General features: G+C 38.3%; 1 long non-coding RNA gene across 2 annotated transcripts in view; it reads left to right on the top strand.

Moving 5' to 3' along the window:
• Positions 1-19302, top strand: part of LOC115279275 — a 42793-nt gene that overhangs the window by 8528 nt on the left and 14963 nt on the right. Inside the window, exon 2 of one of the 2 annotated variants that reach the window (XR_003903325.1) lies at positions 179-784. The exons of the other annotated variant lie outside the window; for it this stretch is intronic. This is a non-coding gene — a long non-coding RNA (uncharacterized LOC115279275). Of the gene's footprint in view, positions 1-178; positions 785-19302 lie in introns of those variants that run through there. 2 annotated transcript variants of the gene reach the window in all.

The following is a 19302-nucleotide window of genomic DNA, read 5'->3' as shown; positions in this document are numbered from 1 at the left end:
GCAAGAACATAGTTCTCTTTTGTCTCTTGTCCCAAAAATATGAACTGTGAGACAAAAGGGCAGTGATACAGAGAAACCAAGGGTTTGGGCTCTCTTCCATATGTTCTCACAGCATTTTTAGGTGCTAGCACTTAACCTATCTCTGACCCTTTGTCTTGTTTCCGTGTTGTCTACCCAGGAGTAGCTGAAGAAAGAGGATCATCTCTAACGATCTCTGTAGCCCAGCATTTAGCACACAGCTGCACAGCATGTCTTCAGTTAATGTATACGAGGTGGATGAAACCAGTAGAATCAAGGTTCTTAATCCTGAAACTAGAGGATTTACTACACTGACAGATGCTGAACCTAAGAAATGAATTTTCCCTCTTGGTTATTAAAAAATAAAATCGATGGCGTTTCAGGAAGAACCTCCTACCAACATCCCATACCCCTCACCCTCGCGTCTGCTTTATTTTGCTTTCATATGCAAATGTAAGGGTGAAAGCAAAGTAGACTTTTTCACATTCCAATGCTAGCAACCTGCTGAAAAGCAACTTGAACTTTGCCAGTTACTTGTTCAATTTCTGCAGTCTTTTTGATTATTTCAGCTTTGTTCTACAAGCAGGCTCTCCGCTCTACCAGCCTATTTTTGTGTCTGCTAAGCAGAAATTACTGCAGTGTTTCCTAAGATGCCTGGAATGGCAACTATTCTTTTTGAACTCACCCTGCCTGCCATACCTTTCTTTCTCTTCAGCCACCATGGAATCAGAGTTCTAAATAAAGAGCTTACATGTGTTTTCAAGCAGCCAAATTCACCTCTGTTTATTTCACCTCCAGGAATATTCTTTGGCTAGAAGCCCTCGGAGCTTCATTTACTGGTAGCTCAGTTAATACAGACAGCGACATACTTCTAAGATGGACTTTGGGCAGAATTCAACTAGAGCTGCTTCAAATTCTTTTTAGAAGTAGACAGGGCATAAATACATATATTTTTGATAACAACTATGGAAGAGTTGCAGCATCATATGTTTTTTGGAATGAGGTGGGATATAAATAAATAGATAACTATGCAGAGTTCCATCTCAGATGTTTGTTTACAAGGAAAGGGTCTGATCTCTCCAATCCATTGTCTTTATTGTTGCCAGAGTTATTTCCCTAAAGTGAGAAAGCGATCCTGTTGCTGCTTTCCCTCCAGTCCTTCCAAGTCTCGTTTGACCCTCTGTTCACATTTCTTATCTCCATTTACAAAGCCGGGGGTATGTGAACTTCCCAGTATCATCTCCCACCACCCTTCCGTTCCTACACCATGACATAGATTGGTAGCAACAATGACCCCAGTGTCCCACCTTTCCACACTCTGTTCTGTGACTATGTAGCACCTATGGACATTCCCACTCCTTGAAGCTGCACTGGCCTGGTGACTGACCTTGCCTTAGATGAAGTGGGTGATGAGCTGGTTCCTTGTATAGTCCTCAGAGGGCCGTAGGTGCTTTTGCTCTAATACTGCCTCTGTCACAAAAACAAGCCCAGGCCAGTTTAGTAGAGGATGAGATTTCACATAGTACAGACATATCATCCTGGCTGAGGCCATCTTAGACCAGTTAGCTCCTGGCTACAAGACAGTTATCACAGATATAAGGGTGAACCCTGCTTAGATGGACAGGATGCAGGGGCACCTGGCTGGCTCAGTCCGGGAAGCATCCAACTTTGGCTCAGTTCATGAGTGCATGGCTCAGGAGCCCTCATGGCTCAGGAGCCCAAGCCCTGAGTCAGGCTCTGTGCTGACAACTCAGAGCCTGGAGCATGCCTTCTTCAGATTCTGTGTCTCCCTCTCTTTCTGCCCCTCCCCTGCTCACTCTCTCTCTCTCTCTCTCTCTCTCTCTCTCTCTCTCTTTCTCTTTCTCTCAAAAATAAAAAATAAACATTAAAAAAATTCAGACGGGTAGAATGTAGCCAGATCCACCCAGCCTACCCATAATTCATGATAAATAATACATGGTTGTTGTTTAAGCCACTGGATTGAGGATGATTTGTTACACAGCTTTAGTGTGACTAAAGATAAAGGATACATATACTAAACTACTTTTAGTTCCTGAACGCAAATGATTTTTCACCTTTACTGTTTTAAAAATGTTATTTATTCCCTCTGCTTGGAGTAAGTCTAAATTTAGTCCATAGTCCCTATATTCCCCCAAGTTCATTTCCCCTGTCTTTGTCAGCCAAGGACAATCTTACTTACATTTTAGTATCTTTGCAACTAAAAACACCCCTGCCAAACTCAGCAACGGTGTGGTATATTAAAATCTCCTTTATCTCTCCCTTTCTCTCTTACCTCAAAGCTACTCTCTCCTCCATGCCTCTTAGTGCTTTGCACCCATCTACATGCTAAGCAGGTGTCACAGTATATTGAACTTCTTTTGCATTTTCATTTCCTCCACTAGACTATAAGTTCTTTGAGAAGGGAGAACATGCCGTTCAATCTAGAGTAGCCAGGGCCTAATATAGGTCCACACATTTTAGTTGCCTGACAATATTTATTTTCTACTAAGCATTTACCTCTTATCAAAATAAAGATATGGAAATGTTACACAAGTGAGGACAATATTTAAGTTAATTTTCAATCATGTGCTAACACTATACTAGGATTCAGGAAACAAAAGTCAGTCATAACTGAGCTTATAAAAGAGATAAGTTAAGGTCATCATAAAGATTTGTGGGATAGGTAACCCCCAGATGATCTGATTTACTAGATTCTTATTTTATTCAAAATCCAGAAGGTATATTCTTATTGGAGCAAATGCATTTAAGAAGGAGGATGTGAGGCAGAAGTATTTTTATGTATAGTAATTCTATCTTGGCAAATAAATTTACTGCACATAATCCTACTCAAAGAGCAGATTTTCTGGCTGGGAGAGATGACTTGATAAATCTATGCAGTGGATTGCATTTGTTTTTATATCAGAATGTGTTCTTCCTTTTTTAAGGCACTCACGGTAAGCAGGTTCTTTTGGATGTATAGAATAAAGACCATCCTTACAGCTCAGGTGATGGGGGTAATTGTAAGGACACTAAGACGAAAGCCTTATTTGAAAACCTCTGAGGACAGAAACCACAGGACAGCTACAGAACAGGGGACGGGAAGAGTGACAACCACATGATCCGTCCCATCAGCAAGAGGAGACCATGTGTTCTGCCATTAGCTCAGCTCCAGTCTACCCACCCTAATGCTGTCTGCTACTACGTCCTCTTCTCTGCGCTGAGGCCTCTGCTTGCCTCAAAACTAAGCTTTTCATCACTTTGGCCTGCCTCTCTCATGGTCTCTTTCAGAGTAGCCAGTCAACTTCGTTGCCCTCTGTGAGAGGACAGATATGCACCACTTTTCTGAATTCAAATTCACATTTGTCTAGAGCTTTCCACAACAGGTCTCCTCCCAAGCTATGGGGCAGCCCTGATATTGGCCACCTCCTTCTTTTAGAAAGGAATGCTGTGTCCGCATAAAATTGAAGAATGAAACTGACGTTTCCTCTGGGGCTTTAATATTCATTAACTTAACCTTTATTTTAAAGAGAAGAGCAGAAACAAAATTTTAAGATCCTGATTGGTTGACATTTTTTCCGGATAGACCTTTTTTTTTTTTTTAATGACTCAACTGTGCTCTAATTACTGAATAAAAATCATTTCCTATTGCCTTTCTTTTCTTCTTTACAATCTTGCAATCACCTTCTCTTGCCCACTACCAATCTCCATCCAAGACTGCAATTTCAGAGATGAGGCTATCAGGCTTGAGTGTCTTCAACCACCTGCCACTCCTAGCTGCAAACTCACCTGCCCTTTGTTCCATCCTTATCTTCTTTCCCTTTGTCACACACACATGCATGCGCGCGCACACAACCAACCAAACATAATACATTTATCTGAGCTCTGAACCTCAATGCCACTTACATATTTTTCTCAGTTTTTCTTTTATGTCTTCAACAATTTCCTCTGCACCTATTTCTTGTCAGCAGGTAAATAAACTTAATTAACTCATCTTTGACAAGGTCCCAAACTGAAAGCCTCCAATTACCCTGCCCTCAGTTGCTCCCCTATGAGCAGTTGGTCTACCCCATTAACTCAACTTGCTCTCTTACCATTCTGTCTTCCACCCCCTGAGTTTTATGTGGCTACTACTCCAAATTTGTGTTCTCTAAGGTCAGCAGTTACCCATTAATTGCAAAATCCAGTGAGTACTTTTCAGCCTTAGTCTGGCTCTATTCCAGTTGCTTCTAGTGCTGAGTTTTGACTTCTTTCCTGATTTTTATCCCCCACCCCTACCCTTTGGTCTCATCCAGTGACTTGACTCTGCTGGCTCATAGAAGTCTTTGTTACCGACTCTTCTCTTGCTCTTTTTTTCTCCTCAAGACCCTGGGAAGGCTGCTTAGACCTAGTTCAAACCCTACAGTATTGACATGCATACTCCAGTATACTTCAGACACTCTAGTCTAGCCCACCGTGGCTCCACTGATGTGTAGCAGGGTATTTCCACTCTCTATCATCTCACTAAACTACATCAACTCTCACTTATAAGCTAAAGATTCACAAGTTTATATCTCCAATTCTCAGATGCATCTACCAGGTCTCCCACAAACACCTGAAATTCTATATGTCCAAAACCGATCACCTCATTTTAACTCTCAAGTCTGTTCCTTCTCCAATATTTCCTTTCTTGATAATAAATTTCTGGTCATTCAAACAAGTTATGTTTTTGTTTCAATACTTCTGGTACTTCCGCAATACTCTAATACTATTCTCTTTAAACTCAGCCTTCCCCAATGCATTCCAGCATGCATTACCAGAATTGTTATGTTAATGAACAAATTCAGCTTCCATGTGTCTATTAGAAATGTCTGCTACTGAGAGAATGAAGTACAAACTTCTTAAAGGTCACACAATTTCTCCATCACTTGACCCTTCTCTGAGTCTCCAGCTTCATCTCTTGCTGTGCTCAGTCTCATACTTCATGCTCCAGAAAGACCAAATTACTTATACGCATGTGCTTTAAAGGACACTTGTCATTTTGGATGGGAGAGTATTCAAGATCCCCAAACCAATGAAAACAACAAGGAAATAAAAGCCAAGAACCATGGTAGTTTTGTTAATGGAAGGAATTTAATGTGAGGAATTGGGGCGTCAGTTGAATGGGTACCAGGCAACTGAAAAGGCAAAGGAGACAACTGAGTCAGCACAGACCTAGTAGCTGCAGGAGGCATCCGCCAGCCCTACAGTTAGGGGAACAAAGAGAAGGGTTTGGGTTAGTGCTACCTGGAAGCTTCCTGAGAATTGAAATCCAGGTATTTTAGTAGGAGGTATAGCCCTCCTGGTGCTTTAGTAACTCAGAAGTGGGTCCCCACTAAGCTAAGTCCCAGATTACTAAGGAGGGGACCCTGGCTGATTGGAGTTGGCATAGGAGGTGAGCAGTTAGGAGGTTGATTCTTAGAGAGTAGGAGGAAAGACTGGAATCGACTATCCCTATCAGGTCAAATAACCATTTTGGGGGTGACTCCTTACAGGAGTATGAAGCAAAAGAGGAAGGAACAGCCCTTTCTCCCTCTCTCAGCCTTCTAGTCTCCTGTAGTGGCCCTTGCTAATAAGCAGAGTCTGGCAGGTGCTAGTGGCCAGGGAGAAATGTGACTTGCAGAGTCCCAGCCCCAAGCAAAGATTGTAAGGACAGCAGCTGAATAATCAGCATCCAGACAATGTTCTTATTTGAGGAAATGCCAAGACCTGTGAGAAGTGGGGCCCTACTTCTCTATCTGAAGGATGAAGGGGGGAAGTGCTCATATCTCTCTGAGCTCCCTGCAACTACAACATCTATGCTCATCCAAATGAATGCTCTTCCTATGAGTTTACCCCTGGAATGAAAGGCAAAGAAAAGGGAACAGTACAGAATTCATTTCACTTGTGGCTCTGGCAACAGCAGAGTCCAGTGTCAAGAGGCAGTAAGTGATCTGAGAGGAAGCAGTAATTGTGATCAATGCCAGGCCCAGTAATGGCAGGACTGCTGGTGGGGCATCCAAGGTCCACCAGCACCGGCTGTAGCCCCCAGTCTCTCTTGGTATTTCCTTTATTCTGAGCTTAGTTCTTTAGACTTCCTATTTATTTTTGAGAGAGAGAGAGAACGGGAGCATGGGAGGGGTAGAGAGAGAGGAGACACAGAATCAGAAGCAGGCTCCAGGCTCTGAGCTGTCAGCACAGAGCCCAACATGGGGCTCGAACTCACAAACCATGAGATCATGCGTTGAGCTGAAGTTGGACCCTCAACCGACTGAACCACCCAGGCACCCCACCCCAAAATTTCAATATATTTAGAAAGTTCGCAAGCATTTCTCTCAGATCTTAATTTTGTTTACATCCTCTTCTAGTATACACATTAGGTTAATGTATTCACATATTTCCATGGTGGCTATGTTTATTAATCAAAATTTCCAGTTCAGAAAATTTTAGGAAATGCAGACATGACTTCCTTTCACAATGTCCTGTGCATTATTATCTATCCCCAATAATGATATTTATACACTACATCCATGCTGATGGTTCCTTTAACAACTAATAATAGAGGGACCTGATTATTCTTTTTCCATGAGCCTCTATAATCCCAGAGTAGAGGAAAGATTCTGTTCCATGGGCCATTTATGGACACGCTTCATGTAGTTAGATGATATTTCTCTGTCCCTCCTTACCCTCCAATGCCCTATATAGCCATTGGAAGCCAGCTGTGGGTGGTTCTGAAACCTCTCCAGGGCTGGCAGCTTCTTGTTCCCTTTTACAAATCTGATTTCTCCAGCCTCTATGACACTCTGTGCAGACAGCTTCCTAGAGTACAAAGCTGATCCTTGTGCCAATACATTTGAGCATGATTTGCAAGCTACTTTAGAATAGAGGTTAAACCTGCAAGCATTGGCACTCCTAAACCAGAGAGTTGAGATCTGATAGGCTTTTTAAAGATTATAATCTAAAACAGAGTAAGGGGCACATGTGAAAGGTAAGAGCATTCACTGACCAAAAGTTCATTAAACATTTAATGTGTGACCAGTTTCAAGTTCGAGCTCAAGTGTGCCTAAAGGATTCATCCTCATCACTCCCTTGTCGCTACCCTAGTGTAAATGGAGGGAAAAAAATCTTCTGTTTCTGGTTTCTCTAAGAAAACTAAGTAGATCCAAATGGTCCGGATAAAAGTGAGCAGGGGATCATTCTCAGCCTTTTCCAACTATGGAAATCTATATCTGAACTAATATAGACTAATATATTTAAACTAATATTAAAGTAATATTATTATGTCCCAACATATCTTGAACAATAGTTACAGAAAATAACAGATTCTCGTTTGTTCTCTTTACTATATCTGGAACATATCTCCATAATAGAATTAAAATGTCATAATTGAATGATAAGAATTTGTTTGCATTCTCATCCCTTTCATTTCTCTGCACCCTCACTGAGGGCCAGCGAGGGGGCTGATCTGTCTCTGTGTACTCAGCCCCCAGCCTATTGCCTGACTTCTAGGAGCTACTCCATAAATGGCTTGTAAAATATAAATAAAATTTTCAGAAGAAACAAGAGAGATAGACAAGAGAATTCTTACCTCCAAGTCTGAGTAGAGAAGAATCCTATACATTGCACAATGGAGGAGTTGTATTCTGTCGATTTTGACCATGAGGATAAAGGAATTCCAGGGAAGGAAAAAAAAAAACATTTGAGGGTTAAACTGGTCAGAGCAGGATTTCACAGTGTAGAGTATTGAGGTGGAACTTAGGGGACAGAATTTGAATTGACGAAAAGAGTATGAGCCTTCCAGGTAGTGACAAAACTCAAACAAGGTAATGGGAAATGAAAATTGATAGCTGGTATTAATGATTGCATTATAAATCTAGGGACAGAGTAGTGAGGAAAAGAAACTGTCTCTCACTAGGAAATCCTATTTCCCCCCTTTTTAAAATATCTATTCCACCTGCTCTACAAGGTAATGTTCACAACTCTCTTCCCTTCCCCAGCTGAGCCAGCTCTAATCCTGATCCCTTCTAAAAACATTTTCCTTTGCGTTCTTTCCTGTGCACGTGACACTTAATTGAAGTATACTTAAATAGGTGAACGGAGTGGAAAGAGAGCCCCAAAAATGAACATTTAATTAGTATTAACTCTTCAACCAATTGACTTGGTAATGTTGGCTAGTTATTTAACAGCTCTGTGCCTCAGTTTCCTGAATAATTTCTAAGGTCTTTCCTAGATATTAAGGATCTAAAATTTTTCTTGTTTAGCCTTTGAGCAGCAAAAGGGAAGAATATCAGAAAAAGTTTCCAAATCCTATCAGTTTCCAAAACTCATATGCACATTATAACCCCTTTCATGTCCTGTCCAGGGGAGGTCTTTTGTAGCCTTCTCAAGTTACACAGAGTATCCATTCAGTCTCTCAAGTCAGACTGCTTTGCTTTGAATTCAACCCTTACCACTTTTTGTTTGACCACGGCAAGCTGTTTAATCTTGTATTCACCATACATTAAATAGGGCTGTAAGGGTACCTTCTCCATAAGCTTGTTGTGAGGATTAAAAGAAATAATTGATGAAGAATTTGGCACATGGACTCCCAGAAGAAAAGCAGAAAGAAATGACTTTTGGCCTCTCCTCCAGTTTGCTGAAACAGTGCTCCAAGAATTATGACTGTCTCCAAAAGCCACTTAGGCCATTAACTTTGCCATACTGACTTCCTCTACTTTCTTGGTCTTTCCATTTCCAAGCTGTTCTCTACATACTTTTCAATAAGGAATGCTGTTTAACGTGCTTCACAGGTACTGATGGTCAGGAGAAATGAACCCCAGGTTCTAGTTCTTTCACTACTGAAATGTAGGAGTATATCCCACAAGTACTAAAGTTACGTTGCCCTATTTGTAAGGTCCTTCAAATTAATCAACTCAAAATTAATGAGATTGAGGAAATAGGACTTAGTTTAATAGGCAAAAGAAAATCTATAAATTCTTAAGAGACAAGAGGTAAAAAAAAAAGTGATTGATATTTTAGAAAAATTCAGCAGGCACTGGGGTATATAAGATGTACTAAATTTGAGGGGGGAGGGCACTTCTGTGTGACAAACGGATATAGTGTGATATTAGGATATGTTATTTTTGGAAACACTTGGAAAATACGATCTTAACCAAGTGTCAAAGTCTAATTAAGTGAAAAAAAATTAGTTCTACTAATTGAAAAATCTGGGAAACAAATTTAGAAAGGAAGGGAGGAAAGGACAAAAGGATAAAGGAATGTGGGAAGGAAGGAGGGAAGAGCCGGAAGAAGGAAGGGAGGCAGGAAGCGAGGGTGGAAAATAAAAGAGGGACCAACAAGGGGTGGCCTTTTGTGAAAAACCCCCTGAATAGGAATTATAAACTGAAGCTAATTTCTGACCTAAACACATTTCAAATAACAAGGTTTTCATATATGCCTAGGTTCTAGAATTCACATTAGCATTTTGAAGAGTGTGGGGTAAGATTGAAAATCATTGTTTCAATAGTATTTCATTTTCAGAGAGGCAAACAGACGGAAACCTTTGAACTAATTTGTTTTTTCTTCAGCAACCTGTCACTGAAATACCTAGTAGGTGATGTATATTTTGGAAACTAAAGTCAAAGCATAGCTGTTTGGGTAAGGCAAATAATTGAACCTTTTTAGCAACTATCCACAATAAATACAATTAAGTTCCATTTTCCTTATCCAAACACACACAAAAACATAAAAGTGAACTGTTATGCAATCGAAACAGTTCTGGAAAATGATAAAGTAATTTTTCTCCAATTATAACATATTTTTTAGAATTGAATTCACCATTTGAAAAAACACACAATTTTAATTCCTGGGACTCAACCTAATCATGTCTCAGTTCAATTTTTATTCAATTGATTAAAGAATACAAGTTTTATTATTCATAAATTCAAAAATAGACTATTGTTACCTTACTACAGTTATGTTTTCACAATTATAGTGAATTAAATAAGGAAATGTGGGACTTCCTCCTTCTTTGTGAACAAAGATTATATGAGAAGAAAGTAGAAAAGGGGAACAAGTGATGGGTTTTCATACAGAGAAGAAACCTGATGCACAAGAAGGAAGGAACCAGATAGACGGGCACTCTCAGTGTCTGATTGGAAAGGGATACTGCTAGTTCATAATACTGCTTTAAGAGACAACAAAGGTCAGATATAAATGCCTGTGGCCTTATAAAATGAACTGTAAACGTGGATCAGAGTGACCATCTTGAGCTGGGCCGAACAGACAAAACTGCAGAAGAGGTCATACATACATAAGTAAGATAAGAATTTGTCCTCACAACTTACCCCCTAAATTGCTGTTTTTACTAATACTCGTATGTCTACTGTCTCAACTCTGGGTCTAGATACTATTTTCCCAAATGCTCTTGATGACTGCATATTTGAAAGGCTTTTGAGTGTAATGCATTAGCTATAGCTCTGTGGCCACTTGGCATGTCTATAATCTCTCCTCTGATGTACCCATCCTCATTCTTGATTCTTTATAGATTTAGTGAGGTTTGTATTTTTATCTTTTCACCTCAGATACTGGTGATGCCTCTGTTTAAAAGAGTTGATTCCTTTCAGGCCTCTTTAAATAAACCCAATTTACCCATGCAGAAATATATAGCTGTGTCATACCTAGAAGGGACTTCAGGATCACCTGCAATTTAGTTAAAGATGAGCAATCTGGGCGTCTGGGTGGCTTCATTGGTTTAAGTGTCGACTTCCGCTCAGGTCATGATCACGTAGTTTGTGAGTCTGAGCCCTGCGTCAGGATCTATGCTGACAGCTCAGAGCCTGGAGCCTGTTTCAGATTCTGTCTCCCTCTCTCTCTGCCCCTCCCCCACTCTCACTGTGCATCTCTCTCTCTCTCTCAAAACTAAATAAACATTTAAAAAAATTGTTTTTAAAGTTGAGCTACCATTGCCAAGTTCTGAGTAATTTACTGGTGGAGGCTATGTTTCCAATCTATGATCCTTCTTATTATAAGTTTTTCTTTAATTTACATGGAAAATTAAACAAGTTGTATTATGGCTTCATGTCTTCAAACTGGAGTGCACAGCACTTAGGAGTACATGAGAACAATTCAAGGAGTAAGTACAAGGCCATAAGAGTTTTAAGGTCAGTTTTCAGATTCTTACCTTCCATAGCTGTCTTTTCTAATATTCATTTGTCCGAGAATGCACTTACGATTGAAGCCTCTGATAATTCTTTCCCATATCCACTTTCATAATTGACCATCTTTCATTTTATATAAAAAAAGAGCATTTCCAAACCTTCTTGATTTTATTATGCATCACCCCAGGTAAAAAAAGACAATCCAGAATGCCGGTATCATTCAAACCTTCATTATATTAATACTCCGGACAATACAGTGGGGCTTTGTAGCTTTCCTTTCCATATATATATATTTCTGTTAAGATGAAATACAGTGTTAGGAAAATAGCATTCTTATTTATTGTTGCAATATTCTGCATATGAATATGTTATAAAGTGGAAAGAAGTGATACATTTTGCTAATGACCTCTTGTGTTCTATCCTCCAACTATTGTCCAACTATTAATTATGCAATAAAATTCTATAATTTAATTATTACAAAAGCAGTTCTCCTGAGGAGAGTCCTATGAAGCAAAGTATCTCTAAGAAAATTAAAGAATAATGTCTTCTATTTCTTTCTTTCTTTCTTTCCTTCTTTCTTTCTTTCTTTCTCTCTCTCTTTGTTTCTTTCTCTCTTTCTTTCTTTCTTTCTTTCCTTCTTTGTTTCTTTCTTTATTTTGGTTAAATCTCTGACCCATTTAATGTTTTTTTTTTCTTGTGTGAAGAATAAGGTATTAATCTAACTGTATCTATTTTTCAAAAATTCTCCTCTTTCCCCAGAAATTTATTTAAAAGTACATCTTTTCTCTGGGTGATTTGAGACATCACCTTAATTATATACTAAATTTGCATATGTATTTGGGTCTATTTCTGGATTTTCTATTCAACTTCACTACACTGTCCGCCTATTCATGTGCCAGTACCACACTGTGCTAATTATATCCAATGAAGCAGTTAAAAGAAAAAGGAAGAGAAAGAGGAGGAGGAAGTCAGTAGGACTTCTCCCAAATGTCCTAAAAACCTTGAAAACTTCCCTTAACTCTTAAATGCTCATATTATTGAATTGATAGTAACTATAAAATTCTTCAATAATGTACTATTTTCAAAACGTTTGAAAATTGCTCACATTAAACTATATGAACATGAGTTTAAGAAAATACATTTAAGAAATCAGGATTAAGAAGTAGTGGAATGGACATATAGAAACCAGAGCCAGAAAGGAAATCATTACTTGCTGCATAGTTTTGACTTTCAAAAAGAAGAAAGTTCAGTAGGGAACACAAAGGTTGAGTGAGAATCACTAAATTTACAAATGAATAAAGTCAAAGTGTAGGAGGTCTTTAACCTTTAAATGGACTCCAGCCTCAAGGTTGTGATTATTTATGGGAAAAAGTCATTATTAAACATTTGAGATAGAAAAACTAGCTTAGCTCAAGTGTTATGCAATCAAATACACAAAATTTTTATATATTTTAAGGTAATACCACCTTACAGTTTCTTGAGAATTTCTAGATTCTAGACACTGCATTGGTACTTTAAGACATTATCTTATTTAAGTTTTACAAGCATCTTATGCAGTTGGTATTTATAATCACCATTTTACAGAAATGAAATCTATTTCTATAAGCTGTTGGGAATTTTGTCAAAGGTCCACCATCATGACTAGTTCATGGTGGACCCCATCTCGGTCTTCATGCAGCAAGGATCCTAATAATTCACACTTGCCAGCATGGTATCAGGGCATCACATGAATAAAATAATAATGTAACGTTATATATACAAAGGAGGGTCACTTTACCACAATATTTATCTTAGATTGTTTTATGTAATCATTTATCTTCTAATAGATTTGGCTGATCTTTTGTCACCTGTCTCTCTTTTGTCAGAAGCAAACTCAGTGTTATATAAATATATATAATTACATTTCCCAAAAGGCAAGGTAGTCAGAGAAAGCCAGTGATGTTGATATGATACGGGTCATTAAACACAGCCCTAAGCCAGACTTAAATTTCAAGTGGAGTCACTTGTCTGCTGAAAGAAATGTCATGTTTGCTGATAAGGATTTTTCAACTCTAGCTTCAGAGTCCTGGGTCCTGAGTGACAGTTCCAAATGGCCAATTAAACTCTGAGATCAGAAAGAGCTTCATATGAATTCTAGAGCCATGGCATTGAATCTAAGAGCAAGACTGACTGATTATACATTTTCAGGCCTGGCCGCTTTCACAATGATGACAAGATAATCACCTTTCCCCTGTCTTTCCTCTGAGATTTATAGAGAATGCTTTTATTTTGGGAGAGTTTTCTTACTTATAGAGAAATGATGTTTAGCTTTAGTGTCACTCTAACTTTACGACTGATTCCGAAGCTTTTCTGAACATCAAAGAGTTTAATTTTTTCCATAGTAGTACATACTTAAAATACTATAATAACAAAAAAATGTAGAATAAATCACCCGGGGACTTGGTATTCATAACCAAGTCTAAACTAAAGAGTAAAAGCTGAACATAGAACTTACAAATCATCTAGATTCTGTTCTCATCTATAACCCATTGACCAGTTATTAGAAGTTGAGTGAAGAATGAGGTAATGGGAAAATAATTCTGCATATGATTTTTAAAAAGAAAAAAACTTGAAATTGGCATGATTGCATTCCTGCTATTTATAAATTAAAGCTTTCATGTTTGTTACTTATGCCTATTAAATGCTGATAATAAAGTTTAGCGGCGCCTGGGTGGCTCAGTTGGTTAAGCATCTGACTCTTGGTTTCAGCTCAGGTCATGATCTCATGGTTTCCTGGACTCAAGCCCTGCATGGGGCTCTGGCTCTGTACTAGCAACACAGAGCCTGCTTGGGATTCTCTGTCTCCCTCTCTCTCTGCTTGCGCTATCTCTGTCTCTCTCAAAATAAATAAACTTTAAAAAAAATTAGAGAGGTTTCTTTTTCTATATTGGTGTTCTAAATTTACATCATATAATGATGGGTTTTAATAAGCACACACTTTCCCTTTAAAAAATAAAAATATAAATGACAAAAAATGTGACTAAAATTATCAGATAATATCCTCTTTTTCATCTTTGGTGATGCGTTATCAGTTACCTAGTTTGTCACACATAATAATATTTCTATCTGTAGATCCATTAAAGTAAATTTGGAGCTTTATGTGCATACAAATGCCAACTCCCAGTGTTTTGGCCTTGGACCTTTTTTCTTTTCTTCCAGTGTCTCCCTCAATTCCAGGTCAATGCACTACCATCACCTATAAGTAGTGCAAGTTGTCTTTGACTTTCAAATTTTGCCTAGGCCACATTCTCTCTGTCCTGCTATGTATCCTCTCAAGTGACCTTCAGCCAATCAGGTCCTGGCATTTACATAAGCACAGGATATTAAAACATTCCCTGTGCATGTTTAAAGTTGACACTCACTGCTCAGTTATTTCAGAAACTTTTTAGAACAACTGCTCCATCTTTAAAGTGTTTGTGGACAGGTGTCATGGATAGATCATCCAAGAGGGTCAGAAGCCATCAAAGCATTATCTGCAAAGTCAAAGCACGTTAGTGATGTTATTCACAGAACGTGATCCCAAAGATTATAGGTCATCCAGTCCAACTCTCCATCTCACTCAAGAATTCTTTCTCTGCCATTTGTGGAAGGAGGTAAGAGAGGGAAAGAATATGGTATTTGTGAAAGCAAAAGGCCTGACCTGAATGCTAGCTCCAGCTCATTCAAGTCTTGTGTTACCTTTGATCTTAGGCAAAACACAAACCATCTGAACCTCAATTGCACATGTAAGCACTCGGGTACATAGTAAGCGCTTAATAAAATAACCTTGAGTGAATAAACATGGCAGTAACATCAGTCTTTCAGAGTACTTAGTTTTCCACATCATTTCCCCAGCCCCTGGTAACCATTCTACTTTCTACCTCTATGAATTTAACTCTTCTAAGGTACCTCATATTAGTGGAATCATATTTGTATTATCTTTTTGAGTCTGGACTTTTTCACTTAGCATAGTCTTCCAGGTTCACCCATTTGTAGCAAGATCATTCCTTTTGAAGGCTGTTGATTCACTGTATGTACACGCCACATTTTGTTTATCCATTATTTGTTGATGGGCATGCGAATTGTTTATGCCTTTTGGCTATTGTGAATAATGCTACTAGGAACATGGGTGTACAAATATCTATTCAAGTCCTTACTTTCAATTATTTTAGGTATATACCCAGAAGTGGAATTACTGGACCACATGGCAGTTCTATGTTTAATATTTTAGGAATCATCATACCATTTTCCACAGTGAATGCACCATTTTATATTCCCACAAGAAACGTACAAGGGGCTCTAGTTTCCTTACATCATAACCAGCATTTCTTATTTTCTGGTTTTTGGGAGGAAGGGAGTGCTTTGTTTTGCTAAGCTTTGCTTCTAATAATATCCATTTAATTGGTGCAAAGTGCATTTTTTTCAAAGTTAGAACCTCCAAAACCCGAGTCTTGCCTGGACTCAGGTATGAACTTTAGCTCCACCATGGTATATTTACTCAATTTGTCCATGAGTTTTGTTTTCTCATTTGTAAAATAGGATGAGAACAAGCTTGCCTCTAGAACTGTTTTGAAGATTCGGTGACATAATATATGTGAAACCCTTACCATGGAGCTTACACCTGGAGAGCAGAAGTACCTTGATTATTATTTATTTACACACATATCTTCTGTATTATATTTTGAGCTCCTAATTCATATTTTTATCAACAAAACCTAGCTTGGAGCCTGACACATTGTCAATGTTTAATGAATATTTGATAGTTGAGCTTAAAATAATCTACAGACCACAGGCAGTGGCCTTTCAGTCACTGTTAATATAGGAGTTCAAAGTTCCTTGAGAAACTTAACAGAAGACCATGGAGAAAGGGAAGTGGAAAAAAAATGGTTACAAACAGAGAGGGAGGGAGGCAAACCATAAGATACTCTTGAATACAGAGGACAAACAGGACTGATGGGGGCCACGGGGGAGAGGGAAGATGGGTAATGGGCTTGTTGGGATGAGCACTGGGTGTTGTGTGTAAGCGATGAATCACAGGGATCTGCCCCCAAAACCAAGAGCACATTGTACACACTGTATGTTAGTAAATTTGGTAATAAAATATATTTTTAAAAATTGGTGTAGGAAGCATACATGCCAATTTCATTTAAATGGCTATTTCTAGAGAGGGGAATAAGCCTGGCTAGAAAAGGGAACTTTAGATGTCTGAAACAAATATGACAAGTATAAACATTTGTTTAATCTGGGTAGAAGATACACAGGTATCTCGTATGTATTCTATATTTATCTGTATATGGAAGTTCAAAATCTAAAATTTAAAAATAAAAGTTTAGTAAAAAAAAGGAGTTCAAAGTTCCTTAGTTTAGAAGAACTGAACACACATATCAGAAATTTGCTGCTCCATAATTCACTGTGTGCAATTAGGTTCTTATCAATATAGTAGAATCTTTATTGTTCTTCTTGAATGTTCACTCATGTTCAGCAAATGGTTTTATTTTTTTCATAAAGTTGTAAATCAAGGAATCTTTCTGGCCACTGCTTTAGACAAATATTTGTACTGGGTGGATTCTACCTGACTATTGCTGACAAGATTTGGGTGTTCAAAGGGCAAGATGGAATTGATGATATGTGCTTTAGGATACTGCCTCAGCTGGGTATATGACACATAATGTCATATTGTCCCTGCAATATTCAGGGACCCCACTCCTAGGTGGGATTTAGGTTCATAAAAACCCTGAAAGTGAATCTGAAATTGGGGTGTGTGTGTGTGTGTGTGTGTGTGTGTGTGTGTGTGTGTGTGTGTGAATGTGCGTGTCTGTGAATACATGCATTTTCAGGGGACACAGATACAACTACTACAATCTTAAAGAAGTGTATAACCAAAATAGGAGTAAAAATGACAAATCTAGAAGCCCTGGGAACACTGGACCCACTATTGAGCTAGAACCTTAAGTTTAGGGAGAGAAATCCAGGTCTTTAGGTAAATTGTCATATAGGTTCAGGTCTTAGGCAAAATAGAACACCAATTACTAGGACTAAGTCATAGAATCAGCTTACCATTTCTAAGTGTCATTTAAAATGGCAGGATAATCTAATTCTCCATTGAACTCCCTCTACCTACACACAAGTTTGATTCAGAGCCTGGAGAACAATCCTAAAGATGATGGTAAAGTCATAATGGCTGGGGGCCATCCAAGGGGGCATGCAGGAATCACACTGAACTGAGATCTTATTTGTTAGATACAGACAGCCAAACAAGAATTATGACATCAAACTAAAAATTCCAAAAGTATCTAAAATAGTATGAAAACATAAATTTGACACTTCCAATATCTACTTAACATAACTGAGGCTTTTATTTGTATGTACTATTTATATCTTAACTTATTTTTGTGTCTTGATCTGACAAGATACAATCTGAAATTGTGCATCATTGATACAGGACTGATAAAATAATTTGTGAAAAAAAAGACAATAAATAAACATTGCCTAAAAAAGGAAGAAAACCCGACACAGATAAAAAATAGTGTATCAGTACATGTTATAGAGACAGTACTTTACATTTTTATAAAGCTGAAGTTACTTTCTATTTAGTCTGTAAAAATAAAAAACATCTCTACTTTTATAAGCAAGCCAAGTCAAATAGACAGACTGAGAGACGGTTTCTGAGTTTCATGCTTATAGATCTAAGCTAAGATGTCTCACACTCTACAATAAAATCAACCAAGGTGACCACAAGGATACCATATCTTTTATTTTAAAACTTAAAATAAAATAGAAAACAACTTAAATTCTTAAAATTTTAAAGAACCCCTGAGGTTTTTGTGCTGGAATGGAAATTTCTAAGTCTGAAGAGCTTTGACTTGGTTTCTCTAAGTTTCATTCTTCCTATGATAACACTACCACGGTGATTCTTTTCCCCGGAAATCTGAAAAAAGTCTGAACAAAGTTTACTCCCAATTTATTCCCTGGCAGAATTGAGATAGGCAGACATTTTCAGAGAGAAGGGGAAGCAATATAAATTAATATAAAATACAATGGGTTTTTAAGTGATATATTTTACATACAACCATCCCTCATTCTGTAGAATAGTCTTAACCTTTTCTACGGACCAGCTAGCCCTAAGTAATGTTCACAAGCTTCACAAGCACCTAATTCAACTCCCTTCCCTTTCAGTTCCCAGCCTCATTTCAAGAGGATCAAGCGCTGTGTGATTTCTTACTACACAGGAGATGGATACCTTGACCTCTATGCAGCCAAAGCCCAGAGATCTTACCTTAGTTGATCATATAAAGCTACTTATAGAACTGTAATCCTAACCTGTACATACAGGTCTAAGACTATAACAATTTCTTAATAATAAACAAGTATAACTTTCAATAAGTAAGGAATATACTAACATGAGCTACAGAAGTTGGGGATGAATGAAGGGCATCAAGATCAATTCATCAAGTGTATGTGGCCATTCATTTCCCCTTCAGGTAGCGGTTAAGAGCATACTTTTTTATAAAATGTTTTTAATGTTTTTTTATTTATTTTTGAGACAGAGAGAGACAGAGCATGAGCAGGGAGGGGCAGAGAGAGGGGGAGACAAGAATCGGAAACAGGCTCCAGGCTCTGAGCTGTCAGCACAGAGCCCTACGCCAGGCTCGAACCCACGAATGTGAGATCATGACCTGAGCCGAACCCAGAGGCTTAACTGACTGAGCCACCCAGGTGCCCCAAGAGCATTCTCTTTAAAAAGCATATCGTTCATTTATATCTTATTAAGTACAACTCTTACAGGATGTCAAGTTGGCGTGAAGAACCCTGGGAAGCTGCTCTGGCCAAAAATCTCTCCTCTGGTGTCCTATACTATTTCATGACATTCCATTGTTTGAATTTATTTCTTCACGGAAGGCTCCTTGAATTTAAAATCACCATGTAAAACATAGATGTGACTGGAAGAAGTTAATTATGGCTAATATGCCATTAACACACTGATGTGATTTTGTTTTAGGATGGCTAACTAGCCAAGGTTAGAAAAATTTGAATAGGAGTTGGCATTGGAAGAGATGCATTGTAGGCAATCTGGGGTGATCTTCAAAGTGGGGTAGCAGAGTTGTAGCTTTAGAAAACTGCAAACTTGAAAGAG

The sequence above is a fragment of the Suricata suricatta genome, chromosome 15 (assembly GCF_006229205.1).
Source record: "Suricata suricatta isolate VVHF042 chromosome 15, meerkat_22Aug2017_6uvM2_HiC, whole genome shotgun sequence".
Classification (NCBI taxonomy): domain Eukaryota; kingdom Metazoa; phylum Chordata; class Mammalia; order Carnivora; family Herpestidae; genus Suricata; species Suricata suricatta.
This window is presented reverse-complemented; position numbering and strand designations above follow the sequence as displayed.